A 12,192-nucleotide genomic window follows, 5' to 3' on the forward strand; every position below is an offset into this window, starting at 1 on the left:
TTTACTCCTGAAGCAGCCAGAGACCCTATTCATACTCAGTGATGAAGTCTCACTGTCAGCAGCCTCATCTTCAAATATGTGTCTGTGTGTATGTGCATGTGTGGCCAGATTGTTGACACTGTGCTTACATTAAGTGATCCTGTGACTTAGTGTTTGGGGCTGGCTTCTTTACCTTCTTGAATCACACCAGTGATGTGCAAATTGGGAATTGTGCCTCCTACCTCACTGGAATTCTAAAAGAGATTGCTAGAGGTCAGAGACAACCATTATCCTGTGGCCTAAAGGACTGAACCCATTTTATGGACAAACGTCCATGTCCCCTTGCACCAAGTGACAAGGGGAGAGGATACCAAATGAGATCCATTTCCCACTGTTTCCTCAGAAGCGATAAAGGGGAGTGTGAAGAGGTTCGGCTGGAAAGGTCTGAGCCAACTGAATTAGCTGCAAATGGAGTGCGGGTGACAATCAAAACTGGAGTTTCTAACCCCCTCACGCCATCGGCCTGCCCTTTAATTTGCCAATGCATCAATGGGAGATAAGAAAACATATTTCTGGGTAATTAATTCAGAAAAAGGTTTCGGGTGGCTAATGCTGCCATTTGTGACTGCCTGGGAGACGAAATGCCTTTGTGGTCAGGATGTTAAAATATTTTGACAGCTCTCGTCCAAGAGGCTAACGTAATGAAATGTCTTGGCCGGCACCTTCCGAGGGGATGGAGACTGACTTCCCATTTCTTTTTCTTTAGTAGGTGACGGACGAGCATTTGCCTCGGATGCTGCCTTGGCAATTAATCACCATCAGCCCATCAGTCTCAATACCCAGTGATGGGAGGAGGAATCAGCCACTGCCTTCTGGCCTGGGTGGGAAGAACATTGTCAGAAGATTTCAGGCAGTCTCTCAGTGCAGTTTGACATTTTCTCTGTATGTGTATGCGCGCGTGCGCGTGCGCACACACACACATACACACACACACACACACACACACACACACACACCAGCTTAAGGGGAGCGAAGCCAGGGTATAGGAAATGTTTTGCTCCAGCCCAGACCCAGGTCAGCCACAGCTTGAGAGACCCCACTGAGACCACTCTACTCCAGCTCATATGCTTCAATATTAAGCTAACCTACTCATGTGTCTTACTGTCATCTCTCAATCAAACTATCAGTGGTATTTATTGAGCACTTACTCTGGGAAGAGCCAATCAATCATATTTATTGAGTGCTTACTGTGTGCAGAGCCCTGTACTAAGCACTTGTGAGAGCATAATTCAACAACATTGGTGGACACGTTCCCTGCCCACAAGCTTCCAATCCAGCAGGGGAGAAAGATATGAAAATAAATTACAAGGAGGTGAGACAATGGAGTATAAAGATATATACATAAGTGCTGAGGTGATGGGTCGGGGAGCAGTACTTTAGTGCTTAGGTGGAACATAAGGTATGGAGATTTCTCCAGATATTAATGGGCAGGGATTGTCTCTATCTGTTGCTGAATTGTACTTTCCAAGCGCTTAGTACAGTGCTCTGCACATAGTAAGCGCTCAATAAATATTATTGAATGAATGAATGAACTTCCTGTTGTCGCCCTTCCCATTGCCTGGAGCCCCCTCTGTCTTCACATCTGTCAGACCACAGCTTTTGCCATCTTCAAGACACTTTTGAAATCACATCTTCCAGGAGACCTTCCTTGATTAATCACTCATCTCCAGTCAGTGGTATTTATTGAGGGTTTACTAAGTGCTTCGGAGAGTACGATATAATATCCACACCCTATTTCCCTCCCAACTGTTATTTTAGCACTTTCTCATCACCTAAGTACTTAGGTTTTCTTGGATTTGGAACTCCAAATGGCACAAGAGCTCATCAGTCATGTACCCTAAGGGCAGGTTGTTGAGGTTGGGGAAAATGCCAAATGTCCCAGTCTCTTTGAGAAAGCCTTTCTGAAATAACAGCCTTTATATATGCAAACGCACATGCATGAACACATGTGCAGACTACTCAGGCACTCTGGTTATAAACAGAAATATCAGCCTTCTGGCCAACATCTGCTTATACATGTCTGTTCCCTAAAAGTGGCCAGCAGAGACTGATCCTCTTCATGGCTCTCAGGTTTTTCAACCACCTTCATAACCCACCTTCTTGCCCAAATCTTTACCTGCAGTTGGCTGTGCTGCAGCTGATGTCACCAGGTGAGTGATTGTCATCTCATGCCAAAACGTTTTCCCCTCTGGGAAGGGTCCTGAGGAGTGAGCAGTTTCCAGATCTGGAGCTTTGCAGAAACAACTGGCAATTCAATTTTTTTTATGGTATTTGTTAAGCGCTGACTATATGCCAGGCACTGTATGGAGCACTGGGGTAGATATAAGATAATCAGGTTGGATACAGTCCCTGTCCCACATAGGGTTCACAGTCTTAATCCCCATTTTCAGATAAGGAAACTGGCACAGAGAAGTTGTGACTCACCCAAGGTCACACAGCAGACAAGTGGCAGAGCTGGGATTAGAACCCAAGTCCTTTGACTCCCAGCCCCATGCTCTTTCAACTAGGTCAAGGGTGCATGTTCCCCAAAGTGCTACCTGCCCCCATAAATCCACGTGTCCCCGGACAGACTCTGTCCCTCTTCCCCTGCTGCAGGGTCAGCTGCAGAGAAGAATCCCACTACTTTCTTCCCCAGAGCCAGAACTGGTGACTTTGTATTTTAAACTGTGAAGAAAGACAATCAGGAGCAGCTATATACTGGTCATTTAACTGATTAACTTTTACCTGATGGAATGTGTGCTGCCTAGGTAACATAATTATTTGATAACGTTTAGCTCTGGGCTGCCAAAGAAGATCTTCGGTTATGTGTAGGCTTTTCACTGGAAAGACTGTGGCATCAGGTTTTCTTCAGCTTTAATATCCATCCTTAGCACCTGCCTCTGCAAAGTGTATTAGAATCATATCTGCTTAGGGGAGTGGCTTTAGGGTGCAGTCTTCTGCAGAGAGCAACTTTTGAATCACTGCCCATTTTTCCCCTTTCACTCTCCCACTTTCCCTAATAATGCTAATAACCACTGTAATATTTATTAAGCCCTTACTATGTGTCAAGCACTGTACTAAGCACTAGGGTAAGATACAAGATGATCAGGTTGGACACAGTACCTGTGCCATGTGGGGCTCACAGTCTAAGAGGGAGGGAACACAAATGTTTAACCCCCATTTTACAGATGAGGAAACTGAGGCCCAGAGAAGTTAAAGGACTTACCCAAGGTTACCCAGCAGCTAAGTGAGGGAGCAGGGATTAGAATCCAGGTCTCTGACTTCCAGCCTGGGGCTTTTCCCACTAGGCCATGCTGCTTCCCTTTTTTATTTTCACTTTTACTCCCACTTTCCCTGCCCCCCCCCCCCCACCTCATTCTTCTAGACTGTTTTGTTAACTTTGGAACTTAATAACCTGCCTCGGTCTCCAAGAACAATATTCCATTGTCATTTGCAAATGCCACAATCAGACTTCACTACCCTGCTCCTTTCTTTTTAATGTCTGTGCAATATACTAGCCGTAAGTCTATTACACACTTTCTCATTGCATATAAAGAGAACTGCATGACCATTCCGACCTTACTCCTGGGAGACCCTTACCTCCTCTCCAATCTGCCCGCCCATTTCTAGAATGCTAATCATATTTGGGTATAATGTTCTCCATATCTCTCTCAGAAATGGATGGTGCCTGAATGCCTGCATTGTCTAAATGGAAATTCTGGCCCTGCCCTAATAGATGCTGGGCTTATTAGTTATCCCCAACATTTTCTCCTTTGTAGAAGCGTGGTCTAGTGTGAAGAGCACAGAACCAGGAATCAGAGGACCTTGATTCTAATCCCGACTCCAGCCCTTGTCTTGGGCAAGTCACTTAACTTCTCTGTTCTTCCATTCCTCAATTGTGTAGAATGGGGATTCAATACCTATTCTCCCTCCTACTTAAACTGTGAGCTTCATGTGCACAGACCTGTGTCTGACCTGATTGTCTTGGATTCATTCATTCTTTCAATCTTATTTACTGAGCACTTACAGAGCACTGTATCAAGCACTTGGGAGAGTACACTATAAAAATAAACAGACACATTCCTTGCCCACTACGAGCTTACAGTTGCTTAATACAGTGCTTGGCACCAAGTAAGTGCTTACTACATTCCCCAGCTGTTGCTATTACTATACAGTCTTCTTAATATTATCCAGGTGCCACAGTCTTGAGTCCTTTAGGTGCAGTTTTTGAGTCTTGGTTTTTCTTCTTTTGACTCCTAGTGCCGGTCTTTATGATAAAATTCCAGCAAATATTTTGTGAGCGGAATTTAATAGTGTTGAGGGCCTCTCTCTCTCCAGTCTTAAATAAACCAGTCAACATTCCTTGAGCCATAGGACATGTCTGCAGTAGACAAATGTGGTGCTTAGACATAAATTTTTCAGTAGGGAAAATCTGACACAAAGCAAGACACGAGTCTGACTAGTGTTGGGGAAGCTTGAATCATGCAGTGTGAAGGGCCAGGGAGTCAGAGGACCTGGGTTCTAATCATGGCTCTGCCACTTGTCTTGGACAAGTCACTTAACTTTTCTGGGCCTCAGTTTCCTCATCTGTAAAATTGGGATGTCATATTTCCTCTTAGAATGTGTCATGTGGGACAGGGACTTGTCCACCCTGAGGATCTTGTATCTACCATAGTGCATAGTACAGTGCTTGGGATACCGTAAGCACTTAACAAATAAACAAATATTATTATTATTCAGTCAAAGTCTAAAGAAGCCAATGGATGGAGGCATTATAGAATATTATGGTGGCCCTCATCTCAAGGTGTTGGTGGATGTGTGTGTGTGTGTGTGGGGGTGCTATCTTCTAAGTGGAAAAAGATGTGCCTCTGTTCCTGCCCACTGGGCAGTGATGGATCTGGCCTCTTGCTACATGCCCCCATCCCCAGCTCCAAATTCCTGTTGCCACACACAGCTCACAGTTCCACCCTGATCTTTACTCCCAGCCTTCAGGAGGTGCCTCCACCAGGTGGGGTGAAGCACCATGGTGAGAGGGTAGGGATCCAAATTGTTTGTGGGAGTGATCAGAGGGGTTTCAGTTCATGGGGAAGAGATACTCTCCATGCCTAAACATTCCCAGAGGGGCCTAGTAGGCTGGCAGTCAGGAAACCCAAGTTCTAAACCCGGCTCCTCCACTTGTGTGCTGTTTGAAGTCACTTAATTTCTCTGTGCCTAAGTTACCGCATCTGTAAAATGGGGATTGACTGTGACCCCCATGTGGGATGGGGACTGTGTCCAACTTGATTAGTTTGTATCTACCCGAGCGCTTCGAACAGTGCTTGACACATAGTAAGTGCTTAACGAATACCATTATTATTATTATTATTGTTATTACCTTGCCTGCTGTGCGACCTTGGGCAAGTCACTGAATTTTTCCCATGCCTCATCTGTACATTGGGGATTAAATACCTTTTCTCCCTCCTACTCAGACTGTGAGTCTCACCTGGGGCAGCGACTGTGTCCAACCCAATTATTCTGTATCTGCCCCCGTGCGTAGTACAGGGCTTGGTCCCTAGTAAGTGCTTAACAAATATCATAAATGCTTACCAAATACCACAATTATCATTATCATCATTGATTTGAAAACACTTTGGAGAAATAGAAGTGCTCTAAATTTTTAAAGTGTTACTATTAAGCCACTTGAACAAGGCATGCAAATAATGAATCAATCAACCAATGAGGAATCACCAGAATCAGTAAATGAGTACTGGGTGGAATGTGAAAGTGGCATCAGGATGGGCCAGGACACCAAACAGCCTGTCTCCAACCTAAGGACTCTGTCCCCTTAGTCCCTTTGAGCTTGTTGAAGGTTTCCCCTCCTTCTCTCTCCCTCTCCTCCTCCCTCTCTCCCCACTCCTCTTCTCATGTGATAATAAGAGAATTGACTGTGCTGTCAGTGTGTTTTGCCTGTCTGACATGGGATACCAGCCTGTTAGTCCTTTGTGCTACAGTGGCTTTTAGCTCCATACTGAGGTGGTTTCCAGCAATCCTTGCAGAGTCCCTTGATATTCAGGACACTGAGCTTGAACTGAACAATCAGATTTAGTGGGGTGGAAAGCGCTTTCCATTCAAACCCAGCAAGCAGTTTAGTGGGAACAGGTGAGTGAGACATTTTAAACAGGAGAAAGAGGGGAAAAAATGAAGAGAATTTTAGCAGGTAAAGAGTTTGAGTCTTGTTACCTTCTTATGAGGGTGGCTGTAGGCAGAATTTGAGCTGACTGCTTCAGCTCAGAGAAATGTAGAAACCTATCTTTCAAGTACATGCATTTATCTTCAGGCACAGAAAGATCACAGTGGGGTCTGGGCCGAGGCAGCGTTGGTGAATGCATGAGTTTTTGTTCTCTGAGAATCTTTCTCCCGTTGCCTCTGCTTGACTCTAGGATTTACCTTTGCATCCAAAATGTGAATAATAATAATAATGATAATTATCTTTGTTAAATACTATTTAAGCTCTTGATCCACATGGGGCTCACAGTTTAGGAGGAGGGGGAACCAGGTTTTGAATTCCTATTTTACAGTTGAGGAAACTGAGGCACAGAAAAGTTAAGTGACTTGTCCAAGGTCACACAGATGACAAATGGTGGCACTGGGATTAGAATCCAGGTCTTCTGACTCCCAGGCTCATGCTCTTTCTATTAGGCCACACCATTCCTATGCACAGAGCATTTAGGGGACATACAGAAGTATAAGATGTGATCTTTTAATAATAATAGTAATAATAATAACAATAATAATAATTATTATGGTATTTAAGTGCTTACTATGTGCCACGCACTGTTCTAAGAGCTGGGGTAGATACAGGGTAGTCAGGTTGTCCCACGTGAGGCTCACAATCTTAATCCCCATTTTACAGATGAGGTAACTGAGGCACTGAGAAGTTAAGTGACTTGCCCAAAGTCACACAGCTGACAAGTGGCAGAGCCAGTATTAGAACCCATGACCTCTGACTCTCAAGCCCGTGCTCTTTCCACTAAACCACACTGCTGCTGCTTTTGCAAATGAAAGGGAAAAAGTGGCAGCACATCAATGAATATACAATAGGTAAAGACTGAGAATATAGATACAATTGAAAAGCATAATTCAATCAATGTAAAGTAACTGAAAAGATAAATATGTGGGTTTTGAGATGATTGAAGGGGGTGGCATAACTGGAAATGTGGGATAATGAAGCAGGGCAGGCTTCTGGGAGGAGGTGACTTCAGAAATGATGTGAAGGATGGAGAGGCACATACAGAGTTTTGCAAAGCTGAAGGAGAGCACGATTCAGGCAAGGGGGGAATCATGAGCAATGGGTAAGAGGCAGGAATGTTGAGAGGACACAAGAGCACAAGCTGAGGAGAAGACTGAAGAAAGAGAAGAGGAAGAGAGCCTTCAATCAGTCATATTTATTGAGTGCTTACTAGGTGCAGGGACCAGTACTAAGTACTTGGCAGAGTACTATATAACAGAGTTGGTAGACACGCTCCCTGCCCACAGTGAGCTTATTGTCTAGGGGGAAGATGGACATTAATAGAAATAAATTACAGATATGTTCATAAGTGCTGTGGGGCTGAGGGAGGGGTGAATCAAGTGCAAATTCAAGGGTGATGCAGAAGGAAGAGGGAGCCTTGAGCCAATAGTTAGGAGATATTTGTTTTATGCTAGACAAAATGGGGAAAATTGAAGACTTTTGCAGGGGGAGATGCACTTCCTGTATCTGGCACTCTGAAACCACCAGACTCAAGACCTCCTAAGATCCCACCTCCTCCGGGAAGCCTTCCATCCAGACTGTAAGTCCGCTGTGGGCAGAGAATGTGTTTTTTGTTGTGTTGTACTCTCCCAAGTGCTTAGTACAAATGCTCAGCGCTCAATAAATATGGTTGATTCCCTGACTAATTATCCACTCTGAGTCATATCAGCACAACAGAGGCCTCTTGCACTTATGTATCCACTTATACACTCATTCCTGGTCCTCATGTATGTATATAGATTTGGATTGAATATTCAATTATTGTGATTTCACTGGTAGTCAGTATTTTTTCTATCCTGGCCCCTGTTCAAAGGTAAGCTTTTTATGGGCAGGGAACATGTCTCATACTTCTGTTTGACTTTCCCAAGGGCCTAATCATCAGTGGTATTTATTGAGCCCCCACAGGGACAACAGGATGCTTGGAAGAGCTGTGTGCTGGTTGCATCCTCGTTGCCCAACTGATGGCCAATTAACTAGAGAGAAAGTTAAGAATGCAGAGAACTTTTTCTTCCACATCCCTAACTTTCTGTGTAGTAGTTGTAACAGTATTTATTAAGCACTTACTGTGTGCCGAGCAGTGTTTTTAGCACCAGGAGAGAATTCATAGGTGAAAATTAGAGTTAATAATAAGAATTATAGTATTTGTTAAGCGCTTACTATGTGCCGAGCACTGTTCTAAGCGCTGGGGTGGATACAAGGTAATCAGGTTGCCCCAGGTGGGGCTCACAGTTTTAATCCTCATTTTACAGATGAGGTAACTGAGACACAGAGAAAGTAAGCGGCTTGACCAAGGTCACACAACAGACAAGTGGCAGAGCCAGGATTAGAACCCATGTCCTCTGACTCCCAAGCCCGGGCTCTTTCCACTAAGCCATGCTGCTTCCCAGAGTTCCTGGCTCTCAAAGGACTCACAGTCTAGTATCCAATTTGGGAATTTTTGCCAATTCACATGGTTGACCTACTGATATCTTTGACCTGTACAACAAAATTCTGTGTGGTTGCTAGCTGCTTTGGGAATTTGTCCATCAATGGCATTGATCCTATGGATTGATTGAGCACTGATCATGTGCAGAGCACTGTACTTAACACTTGGGAGAGTACCTCTCTTTTTCTTCTACATTGTCGGCGTACTTAGACTTCTACCCTTTATTCACCTCACCCTCAACCCACAGCAGTTATGTCCAGATCTGTAACTTATTTTATCAGCCAATCAATCATTCGTATTTACTGAGAACTTCTTTCGGTCAGGGAACATGTCTACCAACTTTATTTTGTACTCTCCTAATCGCTTAGTACAGTGCTGTGCACAAAGTAACCGTTCCATAGATGTGATTGATACAGTAGCAGCGTGGCTCAGTGGAAAGAGCCCAGGCTTGGAAGTCAGAGGTCATGGGTTCGAATCCCGGCTCCACCACTTGGCAGCTGGGTGACTCTGGGCAAGTCACTTAACTTCTCTGTGCCTCAGTTCCCTCCTCTGTAAAATGGGGATTAACTGTGAGCCTCACGTGGGACAACCTGATTCCTCTGTGTCTACCCCAGCGCTTAGAACAGTGCTCGGCACATAGTAAGCGCTTAACAAATACCAACATTATTATTATTATTACTAAGTGCTGGGGTAGAGGCAAGGCAGATTTTAGAAGTGTTTTCTTTTGGGAAAGGAGACAAAAGAGCAAAAGAACCACGATAAAACAGAGTCATTGCTTTAAATCACGATTGTTACCTTTTAGAAATTGTGCCCTTGTAGTCTCAAGCCCCTCCCACCTCATCTAGCATCCCGCTACCATTCTCCCCCACCTCCTCATCCCCTTGTATTTACTATTTACCTGCGAGTAATTGTTGGTTTTCAAAGAAGAGATCTTCAGCCTGTTGTGTTTGAAGGCAAACTCACACTTTTTTTTTTTTTACAGAATTTAAGCACTTACTATGTGCCAGGCACTGACCTAAGGGGTTGAGTAGATACCAGATAATCAGGTTAGACATAGTCCATATCTCACATGGGGCTCATAGCATTCATCCCCATTTTATAGATGAGGTAACTGAGGCCAAGAGAATTGAAATGACTTGCCCAGTGTCATCAGCATACTGGTGGCAGGGCCGGGATTAGAACCCAGGTCCTTCTGACTCCCAGTCTTGTGCTCTATCCACGAGGTCACACTGCTTCTCATGATTGCCCATTAAAGTTCAACAAAATGGCAGCCAAAGCCAGCCCTGTTCTTTAGAATTTAAGTCTAGCAACTAGTCAAGAGATGAAAGGAAACTGGCTTTTCCATAGGGAGATTCTCATGGATCAGCATGGCCAAACACAAGCTACACTGTTTTGAGTCAGAGACCATGGGGCCCTTGGCCACTTCTAAGAACTGGCTCTGTTTACACCATAAAGTTCCAATTCCTCCATCTTGCCTTCAGTCATCATTGCTTTCCACTGGGGCTTGAGTGGATCTGAGACTTTCTCTTTTAGGCTGGAAGAAAGGAGTAGGCAGGGAATGTTTTTCTGCATGCACCAAACCTTTCCCTATTCCAAATTAATCTCCCAGACAGAAAATGAAAGAAAGGCCCTATCAAGGCATTCATGGAATTGGCAAGTGTTGAGTGGATTTTTTTATTACTATGGAATTATTGCTTCTACGAGTCAAAACAACAGCCCTCTCCAGTGCCAGCTCCAGGTGGTTTACTCTTGCAAAATTTATGAGCTGTTTTCAAGGGCTTGAATAGACCTAGTGACAGAACTGAAGGGTAGCCATGAAGATATTTTTTTAATTATGGCAATGTTGTCACATTTCTCGCTGACACAAAACAGGCTGTTACTTGGTTGATTAGTCACTGTATGGTCTGAAACATCAGCCTGGGAGGTCACCCCAGCTCCACAGAAGGTGAATTCTGACTTCTGATCAGCTACAAACACTTGCTGGAGAATGCCAGAAAATACATGAGCCATGTGGATTGAGTTGTAAATAAAAATATCAATTAGAAACAGGACTCTGGAAACTTGAAAGAGTCATGGTGCCTCATCCAGACTACATTCATAGACATCAGCCTCCTTAATCATCATCAATGGTATTTGTTGAGCGTTCACTATGTAGAGAGCATTGTACTTAACACTTGGGAGAGTACAATAAAACAGAGTTAGTCTGAGCTGGAAGCCAGATCCAATTTTTGAAAAATCCACCTCTTCCAGGAGGCATTCCTTGATTAATCCACCCTCCTTCTGTGTCCTGCCATGTCCTCAGCACTCTTATGCATTTATTCTTGCTTAGTAATTGATTCAACTGTCTGGGTTTTGTATTTCAAATTACTCAAATTCTTCTACTCTCACATTTAATCATCAATTCAGGTCAACTTGTCTTCCCCCTCAGGTTATAATCTGTTGATAGAGAAGCAGTGTGGCTTAGTGGAAAGGGCCAAGCCTGGGAATCAGATGACCTGGGTTCTAATCCCACCTCTGCCACTTACCTGCTGTGTGACCTTGGGCAAGTCACTTAACTATCTGTGCCTCAGTTACCTCATCTGTAAAATGGGGATTCAGTACCTGTTCTCCTTCCTGAGACTGTGAGCCTCATGAGGAATGACCTGATTATCTTGGATCTATACTGCCTAGAATACTGCTTGGCATATAGTAAGCACTTAAGAAATGCCATTAAACCCCTCCTGCTCCCCCTTAAAAAAGCTCCTTGGGGGCAGAGGTCACCTCTTAAACTTCTTCTGCATGACTCCCCATAGTCGGCATTCAGTCTATCTGGTGGATTGATATATGGGTTTTTACAGGTCATTGCACTGTAATCTCTAGATAGTAATATCGTTGTGGGCAGGTAACGTGTCTACCAACTCCGTACTCTCCAAAGTGCTTCATACAGTGCTCTGTGCCCAGTAAGTGGTCGATAAATGTTATTGATTGATTGGCACATCTTACAAGAGCCAATCTTATCACACTGGTTCTCTGCCAAGATGCCAACTGGACTCAGTGGGCATGGGTAGCACCTTCATTGACTACTCCAACAGAAACAGTTCCTGAGCCTCAGGGTATTTCACTGAACAACGAGGTTCACTTCTGGTAGGGTCCAGTTAGGGACAGGTAAAGAGGAGCAGTTGGGTGGGGCAGGGCATTGTGACCCCCTCAACCCTAACAGTGCAGGTGGACGGTCTTTAGGAAATAAAATGCAGAATGGATTCAGTGGAAGCCATCAGCAAATTAAAGCAGCAGCACTTGGGCCCTGTTCTTGTCTGAGGGGTGGGGGTGGGGGAAAGAAATCCAAAATGCCAAGAGGTTTCTGAATGGCACAGAGGAATTCTATTCAGTTTTCACTGAAAACAAATGGTGATTAGGTAGCTTCATTTGTCAGATTCATTTGGGATCAGGTTGGGATCCACCTGAAACCATTGCATTTGTTCTTTGCAGATGTGGACTTTTG

The sequence above is a fragment of the Ornithorhynchus anatinus genome, chromosome X1 (assembly GCF_004115215.2).
Source record: "Ornithorhynchus anatinus isolate Pmale09 chromosome X1, mOrnAna1.pri.v4, whole genome shotgun sequence".
Lineage (NCBI taxonomy): Eukaryota > Metazoa > Chordata > Mammalia > Monotremata > Ornithorhynchidae > Ornithorhynchus > Ornithorhynchus anatinus.